Genomic DNA, 16,328 nt, shown 5'->3' with positions numbered 1-16,328 from the left:
TAACAGAACCGCGTCCCTAGCATTGCCCTGAGATGGACGACTTCGGGCAAAAAAGCACCTGCCGAAGAACCGTCGCCGAAGATCTTAGGTTAACCTCACGTGGGGTGAGGCACAGCATGGAGCCAAGGACAGGCACAGATGGAGAGAGCTCATTGTAGCCATATGTCCATCGGGGATGAAGAGGAGTAAGTAAGACTCGGGGCACATGTTTCCTCCCAAACGTGAGCCGTATTTTCACCAAATGTCATCACGAAGCTGCTCACCACATTATTATTACTATTAATAACCGCACACGGCACGGTTCAAAAACAACCCGGGTTTATTCAACTCGATCTCCCGGTTCTGAATCTGGTGTCAATTTTCACGTCGGATATGAGAATCAAACCAAACTAAAATATAACAACAGCAGCATCAACAACAAAAATAATAACCTGTCGCAGACGCTGAGACCCAATAGGAAGAAGGCACGGGTGGTTCACGATCTTGTGATGCCGCCGCCACGAAGCCGTTCGGCAGGCGCCCAAACCCCCGACTTCGCCACCACCAAGCAACGGAGCCAACCCCGCGTCCCCCTCACCTCACCTCACACGAACACACCCGCACGCATTCCCCCCCCCCCATAGAGCTCCGAGGGGAGGTCACCTGGCCGACCGGTTTTTATCCGAGAAACCCCTATCGGGGTTAACTCTCACGGTTTCCGGCGATCAGGGAATTGGACGACCTCCCCCGTGCTACGTTGCGCCGCGGCGCTGCGACCAGCCGTAATATGGTGTGGTCGCGGCATGGGGCATTCGGCCACCGCGGTTGAGGTGCATTTTCCCCCCACACACACCCCCACGGGTCGACGGGGCAAGCAGGGGAGGGACGGGACAGCACGAATAGCGGGACCGCAGGAGCTGTTGCGCATAGTCATGGAGGGTTGGGATAATTACGCTTGAGCGCGCAGGCACCATTGTTAGGGGAGTTTAAGGATAAGGCTATTAGTATAAATAATTGGGAGAGGGGAGGCGCGCGAGGAGCCATGCACAGCTTCCCACGACGGGCCTTTGTGATGGACACCGCCGCATAAACTGCGATAATGGGGGGGGGGCCTGCGTGAGAAAGGGATTGATTGGAATTTGCGCCGCGCAGGTTGAGCATTAATTAGCATATCAAAAGCGCCCGGAACGGCGGTGCGCATGCGAGAGGGTCGCGAGCCTATTGTCCAGAGTCGCATTCCCTTTGAGGTGGGGAGGGTAAATGGGGAGCGCAAAGGGGAAATCGCTCTCTTGCTCCGAGAAGCCAACGTCCAGGACGGCCCCAGCTCTGCCCTCCGGACGTCCGTGCGACGTGTCGAGGCGAGCAGCGAGGAAAACCCACGGAACGTCGAGTGCCTCAAACCGTGAGTAAGGAGGTAAAAGTGTTTCGTGAACGATAAATAGGGAATAGGTTCCGGGTTAGTAGAGTAGGCAGCCTCGTCGATTCATACTGACTCAACAACCAGTCCCACGTAGCAGACAATAAATCATTAATAGCTGATCGTGGCCTCGTGTGATCTCGTGTTATAAGTGTGAACGCGTGTGGTACTGTGTATGCGTAAGCTCGCGGCGTGCGTAATCAGCGTACCCCCGGTGCGCGATCATAACGTGAGCGGCGAGGGTTGAGTGAGTGCCGCGCAGAGCTGTGTGTGGGTGTGCGCGTGCGTAATTAAACATGCCTACTACGCGGACCCGCGGGGGAGGGGAATCCTGGAGCGACGGCTCTCACCCCATGGGTGAAGAACGCAGCAGCGGTTCGCCTAGCAGCGAGGGGGCGAGTAATGAGGTTAACCCGGCCGTTAGGGGTACCGAGGGAGGGATCGCGGGGGCTAGCGACCCTCACATATTGGTGTCAGAAGCGGGACGATCCCCCGCACCCCCAAGGGAAAGAGGCCCCCCAACCCAGATTAAAATCAAATGCACATTTACGGGCAAAGGAATTCCAACATGGAAATCGTTTGCCCGCAGCATCAGGGGGGCGAAAAAGGTTAATGGGTGGTCAGATGAGGAGGCGTTGCAGCAGTTAGAGCTACATTTAGATGGGCGGGCAGCTGACTTTGTGGAAGCTTTGCCCGCAAGCGCACAAAATCAGTGGGAAAAATTAATGTGCGAACTCGAACGACGCTTCGGCGCCTATGACGAGGAGGATGCGCAGACGGCCTTAGAGGCACGCCGCCGCCAACCCGGCGAAGATCTACGAGATTACGCCGAGGATGTGCGCATGTTGACCCAGCTCGCGTACCCAGAGTACGAGGCAAAAATAATTGAGGGCCTCGCCGCCGGTAAAATCCAGCGATATTTGGCACGCACCCCGTGGTGGCAGCCAAATGTAGACGGTGCACGACTCTCCTTTAACACCCTCGTCGAGCGCGCGCGCAAATGCGAGAAACTCTCGGGTGAGCGCGCGCAGCCTCGAGGGAGGGGACGAGAGTGCGCCGTAGCGAGCCTACTCTCCGACGAGGAGGAAGAGCTCGCCATTGCAGTAAGGGGACGGGCAAGGGAGCCCCAGAGACCCAGCGAAACAACTCCGGGGTGGGTAGCTGGGTTACAGACCGGCATGGGAGATATTGCTAGCCAGGTACACCAAGTACGCGAGGAAGCAAATAAAAATGTGAAGACCCTCCAGTCTGAGATGGGTGAACTACGCTCGACAGTAGGGGGACTAGCCGGGAGGGTGTCCCAATTAGAGTCCGATGTGGGGCAACTGCGTACTGGGGGAGGGAGAGGGAGCGGACAGGGGACCCGCTACGGAACCGCCCCCCCTCCCCGGGCATGTTATATGTGCGATCGCCGAGGGCATCTAGTGAGAGACTGTCCTGAAATCACCCGAGCTCGGCAGGCGCGGGGGTTAAACTCCAACGCCTCCTAGTGAGCGGACCAACTAGGGGTGCAATCGACGCGGTCCCGATACAAATAGACGATAATGAGAATAATGGCGAGCGAGTGATCTCCACACAGGTTCCAGCAACAACGCCCACGGAAACGGTGACTCCTGGCGACTGGCTACGGGAGCTGGTGGCGGGGATCACGGGGGCCACGTCGCTGGTGGAAGGGGAGGTTAACGGAGTGCGTACCCGAATCCTGCTAGACACGGGGGCGGTGGCCTCGCTCGTGAGCGCAGCGCACTGCAGCGCGATCGGGGTCGACGTGCGTCACCTGCAGGCACCGGACCGCGCGCTGCACACGGCGAGCGGAGCCGGAATGGGGCTGCTGGGGAGAGCCACCCTAGAGGTCCGCATAGGCAGTCAGGTGTGCACCCAGGAGTTCTACGTGTCGAGTGCGTTGTGTCACGAGTGTATCGCAGGTACCGACCTCTTAGAACGGCTGGGACTCAACGTGCAACCCCGCCAGCGATGCGCCACCATGGAGAGCAACGGCGAGCGGATACCGTTCTTGGGACGAGAACCGACGCGCCCCCGCTTCGCACCTGTGGCCGCTATCCTGGCGACGGCAGTCACCATCGGCCCGCTCACCGAGATGCTGGTGCCGGTGGCAACATTCCCCACCGACCCCGCGCTCCGACCATCAGGAGAGGTAATGCTAACTCCTCACCCGGAGTTGGCAAAACGGTATGGGATAGTGGGATCCGCCACGTTGGTAAACGCAGATGGGGACCGATTGTTTATGCGGATGTTTAACCCCCACAATACCCCAGCGATACTGCGACGGCGCACCCCGATAGCCACCGTACACCCCCTGCACGCACGCCACTCTAACGACTCGGTATTCGCACTCTGGGCGGAGGACCCCGGGCGTTCTGAGGGTGACCAGGACCTGGCCTGGCGAGTCGGCCCGACTCCCCGAGCCGAGGTCGTTCCCCTGCTCGACGCGTTACATGTACCATGGGCGGATGTACCTAAGGGAGAGGCCGATCGGCTGCGCGAGTTACTGCGGGAGTATGCCGACGTATTCAGTGAACACGACTCGGACGTGGGTCGGACCGATCTTGTTAAGCACCAAATTGACACCGGTGCAGCCCGACCCATCAAACTCCCTGCATACCGAGTGGGCGCACCCGAACGCACCCAGATCAAAGAGGCGGTTGAGGACATGCTTCGCGATAACATAATTCAGCCCTCGGCGAGCCCCTGGTCAGCCCCAGTGGTACTAGTAACGAAAAAGGATGGGTCAACCCGGTTCTGCGTCGATTACCGTAAACTGAACGCAGTCACGCTCGGCGACGCCTTCCCCATACCCCGGATCGACGACACTTTTGACAGCCTCGCCGGAGCGCGATATTTTTCCACCCTCGATCTCGCGTCCGGGTACTGGCAGGTGGAGATGGCGGAGGAGGATCGGCCGAAAACCGCATTCACCACCCCGATGGGACTATTCGAGTTTCGAGTACTCCCGTTCGGACTCACCAATGCACCCGCGACGTTCCAGCGGCTGATGGAGTTGGTGATGCGGGGTTTGCAATGGGAACAGTGCCTGATTTACTTGGACGATGTGATCGTGTTCAGTAGATCTTTGTCTGAGCATTGGTCCAGGCTACGAGAGGTGTTCCAGCGACTGCGAGCGGCTCATCTCAAGCTCAAGCCACGTAAGTGTTACATCGCACAACGCGAGGTGGGGTACCTCGGGCATCGCGTCAGCGAGGCAGGCGTGCGTACCGATCCGGAGAAGGTACGCGCCGTAGTGGAGTGGCCACGGCCAAGGAATCTGACGGAGATCAGATCATTTTTGGGGCTCGCCACCTATTATCGTCGATTTGTAAAGGGATTCAGCGAGATTGCACGCCCCCTCACCCAACTCACCTCCCCTAAGCACCCCTATCAGTGGACGGGGGCCTGCCAGACGGCCTTCACCACTCTCAAAGACCACCTCACCCATGCCCCCACCCTCGCTTTCCCCGATTTTACCACCGATTTTATTTTGGACACCGACGCCTGCAGCAGCGGGCTGGGCGCGGTGTTGTCACAGGTACAGGATGGGACAGAACGTGTCATCGCGTACGCCAGCCGGACCTTGAGTGGGGCCGAGCTGAACTATTGCGTGACCCGCCAAGAGTTGTACGCCGTGATTTTCGCATGCAAACAGTTCCGGCCGTATTTGTACGGCAGGAGATGTCGCGTACGCACTGACCATTATGCTTTGCAGTTCCTTCTTACATTCAAGGAGCCGCGGGGGCAGATGGCCCGGTGGTTGGCGCAGTTGCAGGAGTACAACCTGCAAATCGAGTATCGGGCTGGCCGGACGCATGCAAACGCGGACGCCTTGTCGAGGCGACCCACGGTGTACGCCGAGACAAGGGCGGAGGAGGCCTGCCCGTGTTTCACGGGGGGACGCTGCCGGCAGGCAACGGACCCCCGAGCGGCCGCGGCCACTGACCCCCCCCCCAGCGAGAGAGAGTGCAGTGTGCGCCACAGAGGCCCTCACAGGTGGCACCGAGGATCCCGTCGACCGCCCGGCAAGCGCGGGACCCGCGGCTCGGGACCCGATCGGACGGATCCAGGAGGACGTCGGCTGCGCCTTCCCGGGCCTGAACGACGAGCAGCTGAGACAGACCCAGCAGCGAGATCCCGATCTGGCGGCAGTGGAGGCGGCCCTGCGGGAGGAAAAGAGCGCCCTACCAGGACCCTGGAGCGGTTTGTATGCCCGGTTGTGTGTGCAGAACGGAGTGGTACGGGAGTTAACCGAGGCCGGCCAGCCGGGGTGCATCTGTGTTCCTGCCCAGGTGCGACCCCAGCTGCTACGGCTGGTGCATGACCACCCACTCGGGGGCCACGATGGGGAACGACGCACGCGAGAGACCCTGCGTCGCCAGTATCTCTGGCCCAAATTGGCACAAGACGTGGCGGCCTGGGTACAGGGCTGCCGCGCCTGTCAGCAGTGCGGGCCGAAACCGGCACGATACCAGGTACCCCTAAGGCCGTTCCGCGTCAGCCGCACGAATCAGCTGGTCGGGATCGATCTACAGGGGCCATTCCCACGATCCCATCGAGGCAACCGGTATATTCTAGTCGCAGTAGAGTATTTCACCCGCTACCCCGTGGCAGTGGCCATCCCTGATAAAACGGCCTTGGTGGTGGCCCGGGCATTCGTGGAACATTACGTACTCAAGCACGGGATCCCAGAACGAGTCCTCACCGACCAGGGTAGCGAGTTCGAGGCCGAGCTGTTCCAGGCACTGTGCCGAGAATTCGGAATCCAGAAGGACCGAACCACAGCGTACCACCCCCAGGCGAATGGTATGGTAGAACGCATGAATCAGACCCTAGCGGGGAAACTCAAACGTATGGCGGCTGCAAATCAACGGGATTGGGACGAACACCTCCCCTACGCCCTTTTCGCCTACGCCACCACCGTACACACGTCGACGGGGCAAACCCCGTTTTTAATGATGTTCGGCCGTGAGTCTCGTTTACCCGCAGATCTGCTATTCGGCGTCCCTTCCCCCCAGCCGGAGGAGGGAAGCCGCCCCGTGGAACACCTGTTGGAGACCCTGCGAGAAGCCCGAGGCCGAGCATACCCGCAAGGGGAAGCCGCGCATCGGCGGCAGGAACAGGGCACCCGACCCCGCATGGAACCCCCCTTATTCCTGACAGGTGCTAAGGTGTGGCTACACACCCCTCGCATCGGGGCCGGGCAGGTGGGGAAACTGACGACCTACTGGCGGGGACCCTGGACCGTGGTGCGGCAGATATCCCCCTGGACGGTACTAATCTATGGCGGGGAGAGGGATCGAGAGACGGTGGTCAACGTCCGCCGCTTAAAACCGTGGAAAGCGGCCCCGGCGAGAGAGGACCCCGTCACCCGAAGGCCCCGAAATCCCGGAGTACCCGCACCCCTCGTGTTGGGGGGCCTCGCACACTACATGGGCCCCGTCGGGCCCCCGAGACGCCCCGATCCAGTCCGGAGAAGACGCGGACGACGGCCACTAAACCCTTCCGCTGCTGAGTTTGTGCCCCAGCCCACAGGTGCCGGAGGACGGGGAGAGCCGCTGGAGTGGAGGAGGAGACCGCCGCAGGAGCTACAGAGGACGGAACCACCCGCCCCGAGGCCAGCCACCAGGTCCGGACGGATCCCCCGGACCCCGCAACGTTTCCTCGTGGGCGCGGCCCAAGCGAGGTGCTCCAGTCAACCCGGGACGGGGACTGGCACCTCGGGGGGCTATGTGATGCCGCCGCCACGAAGCCGTTCGGCAGGCGCCCAAACCCCCGACTTCGCCACCACCAAGCAACGGAGCCAACCCCGCGTCCCCCTCACCTCACCTCACACGAACACACCCGCACGCATTCCCCCCCCCCCATAGAGCTCCGAGGGGAGGTCACCTGGCCGACCGGTTTTTATCCGAGAAACCCCTATCGGGGTTAACTCTCACGGTTTCCGGCGATCAGGGAATTGGACGACCTCCCCCGTGCTACGTTGCGCCGCGGCGCTGCGACCAGCCGTAATATGGTGTGGTCGCGGCATGGGGCATTCGGCCACCGCGGTTGAGGTGCATTTTCCCCCCACACACACCCCCACGGGTCGACGGGGCAAGCAGGGGAGGGACGGGACAGCACGAATAGCGGGACCGCAGGAGCTGTTGCGCATAGTCATGGAGGGTTGGGATAATTACGCTTGAGCGCGCAGGCACCATTGTTAGGGGAGTTTAAGGATAAGGCTATTAGTATAAATAATTGGGAGAGGGGAGGCGCGCGAGGAGCCATGCACAGCTTCCCACGACGGGCCTTTGTGATGGACACCGCCGCATAAACTGCGATAATGGGGGGGGGGCCTGCGTGAGAAAGGGATTGATTGGAATTTGCGCCGCGCAGGTTGAGCATTAATTAGCATATCAAAAGCGCCCGGAACGGCGGTGCGCATGCGAGAGGGTCGCGAGCCTATTGTCCAGAGTCGCATTCCCTTTGAGGTGGGGAGGGTAAATGGGGAGCGCAAAGGGGAAATCGCTCTCTTGCTCCGAGAAGCCAACGTCCAGGACGGCCCCAGCTCTGCCCTCCGGACGTCCGTGCGACGTGTCGAGGCGAGCAGCGAGGAAAACCCACGGAACGTCGAGTGCCTCAAACCGTGAGTAAGGAGGTAAAAGTGTTTCGTGAACGATAAATAGGGAATAGGTTCCGGGTTAGTAGAGTAGGCAGCCTCGTCGATTCATACTGACTCAACAACCAGTCCCACGTAGCAGACAATAAATCATTAATAGCTGATCGTGGCCTCGTGTGATCTCGTGTTATAAGTGTGAACGCGTGTGGTACTGTGTATGCGTAAGCTCGCGGCGTGCGTAATCAGCGTACCCCCGGTGCGCGATCATAACGTGAGCGGCGAGGGTTGAGTGAGTGCCGCGCAGAGCTGTGTGTGGGTGTGCGCGTGCGTAATTAAACATGCCTACTACGCGGACCCGCGGGGGAGGGGAATCCTGGAGCGACGGCTCTCACCCCATGGGTGAAGAACGCAGCAGCGGTTCGCCTAGCAGCGAGGGGGCGAGTAATGAGGTTAACCCGGCCGTTAGGGGTACCGAGGGAGGGATCGCGGGGGCTAGCGACCCTCACAATCTTTCACAACCTCTCGGAGTGATGCCCACCGCGAGACGCGCGGTTATTGCTCGCGCCCAGAGAGGGCCCGGTCCAAGCATCGAGAGAGGTCAAAGGTCTCGCCCCTTGTGGCCGCCTGTCCACTTCGAGTCTGCACAGTGGCCACACGCCGCTGCGCTCGGTGTTTCTGCTCAGGAGCGGTCACCTCCACTCAACTTGACCTGTTCCTTCTGCTCCCCTTGGGAAAATCGAATCGATGGCATTCCGTTTGTGCCCGGGGCCAGTCTGGCTGCGGCTGTCAGCTGCCATTTTTCTTTCTATCAGCAGCCGCTGTCCAGGGGTCACGTTCAGGCGAGGCCGCGCGCCGTCGCTGTTTCTCTGTCGGCTGTGGTAACCCCCACCCTGCCTCTGTGCCGACGTTGGCAGACCGAGATGGGGCGGCGTTCGCCTCTGCCTGGGTGGTTTGTTGGCGGTTTTCCCATTGTCTCAGAGCTAAGCTGGGTTGGCAAAACGCGAGAATTGGACGGTGGTGGCAGGCAACAGCACCTGAATTAACGTTTGTCCTGCGATTATCTTGTCTCCTTTCGTGTATTATTGATGGGTTTTGTGTTTCACCAAAGCTGCAAACGCACGCTCTTTAATTTCACAAGGAAAAAAAATATTGTATGTGGCCTTGTTATGCTGACTGCTGCGGCACGTATGAGCGCGTATGTGCGCAGACCGATCATCTAAACCGGTCATGGATCTCCGCTAGGTCGACTCAGCCTCAAATGAGTACTGTACCTGCTGCGGTGTGTCAACATCGCCACTGGGGAGACAAAGGTGACCGGACGTGGTGATGACCACCCAGCCCCTCGTGTGCCATGTAGGCCTTCATTGGATGTCCGCGAACAGCACTTGCCCCAAAAGTCTGTTAAGGCCAGAGCTGTCCTCTCTAGGACACGGCGAATCTGGGCGACTGCCCCGGGCCCCGTGGTTTTTTTGGGGGGGGGGCGCTTCAACGTCACGGTGTCAGATGTAATACTTCCCGTTTAGCTTGAAGAGGTCGAGGGGCCCACACGGTGGCATTTGCCCCGGGCCCCGCACCCCCTATGGACGGCCCTCATTCTAATGCCTATATGGGGGTCGTTGTCTTTGTGCAGACCGAGGCCATGTGAAACACAACGTTCTCTTTACAACACCAGTAGGGTATATAATTATACTCTAAAGACAAGTTCATGTTGTCGAGGAAATGTGGGAGAGATGTTATCGACACGGGCTTCCACATTGTGGCCCAACGTCCATTGCTTTCATCTGAATAGATCACATAACTGTGCCGTCGATGTGGTCGTTCATGTTGACAACATTCATGAGCACAGTTGCCCTGTTACAGACAGAGCACTGCTATGTAGAGTATGCTTAAAACATACACTGTTAATTTACAAGCTTAAGGTTGACAATGAACCAGAAAGTCACCGAACAATACAATAAACATTATTTGAAAGGTCACGGTGGCGAGATGTTAACTACCTCGCCTGGCATACAGGAGGTTGTGGGGTCCCTGACGCTTGCTGTATATTTGGAGTTTGCGTGTCTCTCTCCCCGTGGTCACGTGGAGTTTTCTCCAGATCCTCCGGTTTATCCCTCCACATTTAGAAACATGCGTTTAGAGTATTTGGCTGCTATACATTTCCATATAAGCCACTTCATTGGGTTATCATTTGTAGAAAGGTCACTTCTGAATAAGAACTATGCAGCTCAGAGAGCTTTACATGGTAAAATAAAAAATAGTTTAGTTTTAAATGGTTTAGTTTATTTATTCAACCATTTTAATTATTGATGATTGTTTATTATGCGTGTGGGAGGAAATGGAAACACTCGCAGAAAACCCACGCGTGCGAGGAAGCAACACTATCCCTGTGTAGTGAGTTCAACTGAGCCGCAGACGTAGACTTGGAGGCAACACATTTATTTAACTTCAACACACGGGTAACTTCCCCTTAACAGAATAGCAACCTGTGGTGGTGACCACCAGGCTAACTACACTAATTATAACGTAACTAGCTACTACGGACCGGGATCAACAGCTCGGGTCCAGGTCCACGTGTTGGAGACTTGTTATACGTAGAACGTAGACGAAGGTTTCTTTCAGGATGAACAACAACAACCCTGGTCCCTCCCGGGACACGGCTTATATTCTCTTGCGGCCTGGCTGGCTCCGCGCTTAGCCACGACCACCTTCCAGATTTCTCGGGAAGGATCTGGATCACAACCACGTGACCCCCCTAGCCCCCACCTGGGGCCCCTTTGTAGACTTAACTGGTCACGTGTCCACTCGGGTCAACCAGAGTGCCATGGCCTTTAGTAACCTCATTCCTACGGCCGGCACTCCCACACCCTATTCTGTAGGATTGGCAATGCACGCCAGGCGTGGTGCCATCCAGCGCTATCAATCAGCACTCACTAAGCCCCTCTAGGGCCGGTACTGCACCCGGCCCATCGTGGTGTCCGCGATGTCATTACACCGCACGCCGTGCCTCCCTAGGGCCGGCACTGCACAGTGACATCCCGCGATGTTACTACAGCTGTACAGTTGGTAGCAGATGACGGTAAGTCCACTTGCTATACTGCCTTGTATGTATGTGTGTATGTTGAACCTCTTTCACACCATACGTAGCCAACCGTGCGAATCGGAGGTACGGGGGAAGGACAACAAACTAAACACAAAAGGCAATTCTAAAAAAAAATCTATATTTAAAAGTGCATAGTTCCTAATGTCGGAAGGAAGAGCGTTCCAGACGGCCGCAGAAGCGCATCTGAACGTGAGCGATGCAGTGACCGTCTTTGTGCAAATGCTAGCCAAAACCGGCTGCGAGGATGACCAGAGGTCGCGTGATGGTTTATGCTCCGAGACGAGATCAGTGATGTCGTCCACAACACCCACGGGAAGAGATTTCACAACATCTGTGTGATCCACCAACCCTCACCTTCAAAGTGCTGTTCAATCTTTCTGTAACCTATATTGTAATTGCCCTGTGATCAGTCCAAAAATAATCTGCCTGAGCCGACTCACGCTACGGGGAGTTAATGATTTTACATTGATTAATGTTCGTGCAATATTTTCCATTTCTCATGTAATTATGACACGGTGGTTTGTGTCCTGATTTATATTCACTTAATTGCTGCAACTTTATTTTGTTGTAATTTTGGTCACTTTGGTGACTCTAGGTCGGTCACTGCATCGCACTCAGATGCGCTTCTGTGGTCGTCTGGAACGCGCTTCCTTCTGATATTCGGAAGCCACTGGAGCTATGCACTTTTAAATAATCTAGATAGAACTGCATTTTGTGTTTAGTGTGTTCTCCTTCCCCCGCATCTCCGCTTAGCACGGTTGGCTACGTACGGTGCAAAAGAAGTTCAACACACATACAGGGCACTCTTGCAAACGGTTAAACAAAGAAAACTTGACCTCAAACGTGAACTCTGAACACAGCTTTAACTCTTATCCGAGTCAAATGAAAGGGACGAGTTCGCTACGGACAGAGCTGGAGAACCGTCTCCACCACCGAATAGGACTTTTAAACAACTTTTGGCGAGCAACCACACACCACAACAACACACAAGTCACCACTGCACTTGTACCAGGCTCGGTGCACCTTGAGGCGATCACATGAAGTGTCGAAGGCTCACTGCTGGCAGGTCACGCAACAGACCAAGGTGTCACACGTTGACTGAGATGACTGGCAGATGCAGCACCTGCGCTCCCCACTATATCACCTTGCTACGTTTTAGCCGCCCGGTACTCTGATCGTTTTTTTTAGCCTCGCTCCTCTTGCCCTCCGTTGTTGCCGGGGGGCGACTGCCTCCAACTGCTCAGTAGCGTCCTTCACGAGCCTCCTCCTCCTCCTCAACAGAGGGTGATCTTCACACCACTGATACCAACCAGTCTTCGGCAAGTCCACTCAGCTCCACATACTTCTGTACCACATCAGTTAATCTCTTCTCTAGCTCATGCCGCGCCCGTTTTGCCCCCTCTAACAGAAGCTGATTGGGCATGCGGTGGCTGAGAATGTGGGCTACGTGACCCAGCCAATGCATCCTTGCCTGCCGGAGGAGCTCACTGGAACACTCACTTGGATGTTGTGACATAGCGCTGATTGTTGTACAGCAGCTGCAACTGCAGCTGGGCACTTAGCGTACACACCGTTGAGGAGATACACGGTGTGTATGCCGACAGGGCGGAGGAACTGGGGCAAGAGTCACGGTAGACCTCGTGGGGAAGCCCCTGGAACCCTCTGGTGGGTTCCAGAAGAGAGGCGTGGCGAGGGCGGAGCCAAGCCCCGCCGAGGGGAATAAAAGCAGCAGAGAGCGAGAGCTCTGGGCTGCCGGTTCTGGGAGTGGACTCGTCTCGTCGTCGCTGCCGCCTTCGCCCGATCATTGCGTGACCGGACAGTTGTTGGCTGTCCCGGTCGACGCCATTGGTGCAACGCGGACAGGGTCGTGTCTGGGACGGGTCGTACTGCAGCGTGGTCGTGAGAGAGAGGAGGCCCGAATTGGTGGCGTGAACCCGATACTAAAAGGGGAGGACGGTGCCTCCTGCGACTACCTCGTCTCCGACTGAGTGTGTGTGCGACGCACGCCAACCGCACGCACACACAAGCCTCGAGCGAGAACGAAGAAGAGATGCACGACACTACACGTACATACATCTCAGTCGCTCATACCACGACAAGAGGCTACTTTGACACTTGCAGGGCCTCATCATGACAGTAATGTCATCAGCAAATGTCTATCCACTGCTGGATGAAGGCCTCTCGACGACGTTGCCATCCCTCGGGGTACGCTGCTGAAACCACCATCTCGCTGCGTCACGTGAATTGACCTCGCCGTGCTTGTGAATGAGACATTTGGTCTTCGGCTGCGGTTCATTGTTCGCCATGATCAGCCCACTGCTGGATGAGGGCCTCGGGTCGTCTCGACGGTCCACGCGTTCTCTCAAGGACACGAGTTTGTTGGATGGTACTTGCCTGACCTCTCGTGGTAAAACACTTTAGTGCCTGATGGGAATAATGACAAATAAATACAGAATATTACTGTTATTCTTCAGTTGTTATTTGGAGGGACAGATCTGTGGAGGTGTCTGTCTGCTTATTTATGAAGTACGGGACAAATATGATGTGAACACTTTATTCCAACCACAGTTCAAACTAACTGGGTAGTTCATCCCATCATCGCCATAAATCAGGCATGATCAATCCACTGCCGGATGAGGGCCTCCCCAAGCCTTCCGCCACCAGACCCACCCGAGCACATAGGACTGTACCAACCCAATGGATTATGCGGGGTGAAATATTCCCATCAATGCAAATAAAATACAATCTCAATCGATCGCATTTAGGTACCCACCTGTATTACAATTCCTTCAGTAACAGGCGAAGCCGTCATGAAACCCAGTGTATGCGTTAATTGAACTCGACTTTAGCTTTGGCTATCGATTTGTTGATCATTCCAACACACATGTTGTGAAGAAGAGCCGAGGCCCGAAACGTCACCTGTGATGTATTTCACTTTAAGGCCACACACACAGTGTTATTATTGGCACACAAACATAGGGTGTAGTTGACACATTGTAATGATTGATACAGGGTGTGATTATTGAGACTGCGATTATTGATAGTGATTATTGACACACACACTGTCATTATTCCACGTTGCGCAAGCGTAGATAATGGAGGTCATAAATGTGGCAGAAAAAGACCCGAAGTTTCATGTGGAGCGACAGGCCAGGTAGCTGCTACACAGCGTTACGCTGCTGATCAAACGATGCCACGCGACAAACCAGAGCTGGTCATAAGCACCCTACCCTGGTACGGAAACTTATCCACTCTCTACACAACTGCCCCATCAGTGATGGGGTGGAATTTTTTTTATGACGCAATATTTCCCAGGCAGGCGATTAGTTTTGGTGGGAATTATAGTAAGGCCCTACTTCCCTCTTCGTGGCACGCTCCAGGTTCAGCAGCAGAAACTCCAACTCCTCAAAGATCAGCAGTCACCAGATGATCAGCATACGGTGCATAATATCGTTGACCAATAGGTAGCAATCTCTTAATCGAACTCGTGTATCGATCAGCGTCCAATTGTATATGTAGCAGATACCAGTTCCTCTGGTACAGCCATGGGAAGCTTTACGAACTACGTGGTCGAAAAAGACGTTAAATAATAGGGAGCCAGAGGTCATCCCTGTCGCACCCCAAGGTGAACGGGGATTCCCGGCCACGTAGCTTTTTACCCGGGCCTGCCCACCACCACGAAGGTCCTTAATGGTTGTGAGCAGAGTCAGGAATCCCAAAAACACGAAGAACAGCCCTGGCCTACTGAATAATAATATTTATATATATACTGGAGGAATCTGATGAGCTATAAAGCTTGTTTTACAGACGTCCAGGAGGGGCGGGTCAGGTTACAACAACGAACAATACAACAAGGCAATAGGAGTTCAAATTAAATAAAGGTAAGCAAAATAACAGATTAAAGAGGCTTATGATCGTATCATAGGCTGTGACCAGGTAAATAAAGCAGAGACGGAGGTCCCGTTGACATTACTTACACGTCTTCTGTAGCAGACGGACAGAGATTTTTGACACACACGCGGTGTGATTGACACACGGTGTGATTATTGGCAGAGGTGTGGACTCGAGTCATGTGACTTGGACTCGAGTCAGACTCGAGTCATGAATTTGATGACTTGCGACTCGACTTGGACTTGCATAACAATGACTTTGTCCCACCTATGAGATGTGGACTCGAGTCATGTGACTTGGACTCGAGTCAGACTCGAGTCATGAATTTGATGACTTGCGACTCGACTTGGACTTGCATAACAATGACTTTGTCCCACCTCTGATTATTGGCAGTGTGATTATACACACAATTGATAGTGATTATTGACACACGGTGTGATTATTCACCGTGATTGTACACACACAATTTATTGATTTGAAGCTTTCGTGACTGCAGGAATCCATACTCTTTGGTTCTTTCGGTAAAGTCACGTGGGTAGACAAAATTAAAGAAAACACGACGTTTCGGTCGCAACACAAGCGGCCGTCTTCAGGTGAGTTTGTCTGTAGGGGTTCGGCACGGGAGGCGGCCGCTTGTGTTGCGAGCGAAACGTCGTGGGTTTTATTTATTATTGTTCTGCCTACGTGACTTTACCGAAAGAACCAGAGAGTACATAATTTATTATCGATACATTGTGATTATTGACACCCATGGTGTGTTTGACGCAATTATGATTGACACACGGTGTGATTATTGGCAGTGTGATTATTCACACACACCATTGATTATAGATACATTGTGATTATTCATACACACCATTGATTATAGATACATTGTGATTATTCATACACACCATTTATTATAGTGTGATTATTCATACACACCATTGATTATAGATACATTGTGATTATTCATACACACCATTGACTATAGATACATTGTGATTATTCATACACACCATTGATTATAGATACAGTGTGATTATTCATACACACCATTGATTATAGATACATTGTGATTATTGACGCAGTATGACTGTGCTTGACACATCGTTACGTAATTGACACACGGTGATGGATTAATCGATTGCTTTCAATCGATAATCGCTGTGTCGCTCGATCACCGATCGTCCAGCAGTAATCGCCTAAATCAAATCGATAAAAAAAATCGATCGTCTCGACACCCAACGCTTCGTTATTCGCGTCACAAGGCACGCGCCCTCTCCCGCGCGAATCGCGGGCACCGATTCCTGGCACTTCGACACCTAAAATCGCACAGCGGATCGATTCTCGCC

This window comes from Lampetra fluviatilis, chromosome 41, assembly GCF_964198595.1.
Source record: "Lampetra fluviatilis chromosome 41, kcLamFluv1.1, whole genome shotgun sequence".
NCBI classification, from domain to species: domain Eukaryota; kingdom Metazoa; phylum Chordata; class Hyperoartia; order Petromyzontiformes; family Petromyzontidae; genus Lampetra; species Lampetra fluviatilis.
The sequence above is the reverse complement of the archived record's forward strand: the minus strand, read 5'-3'. Positions refer to the sequence as shown.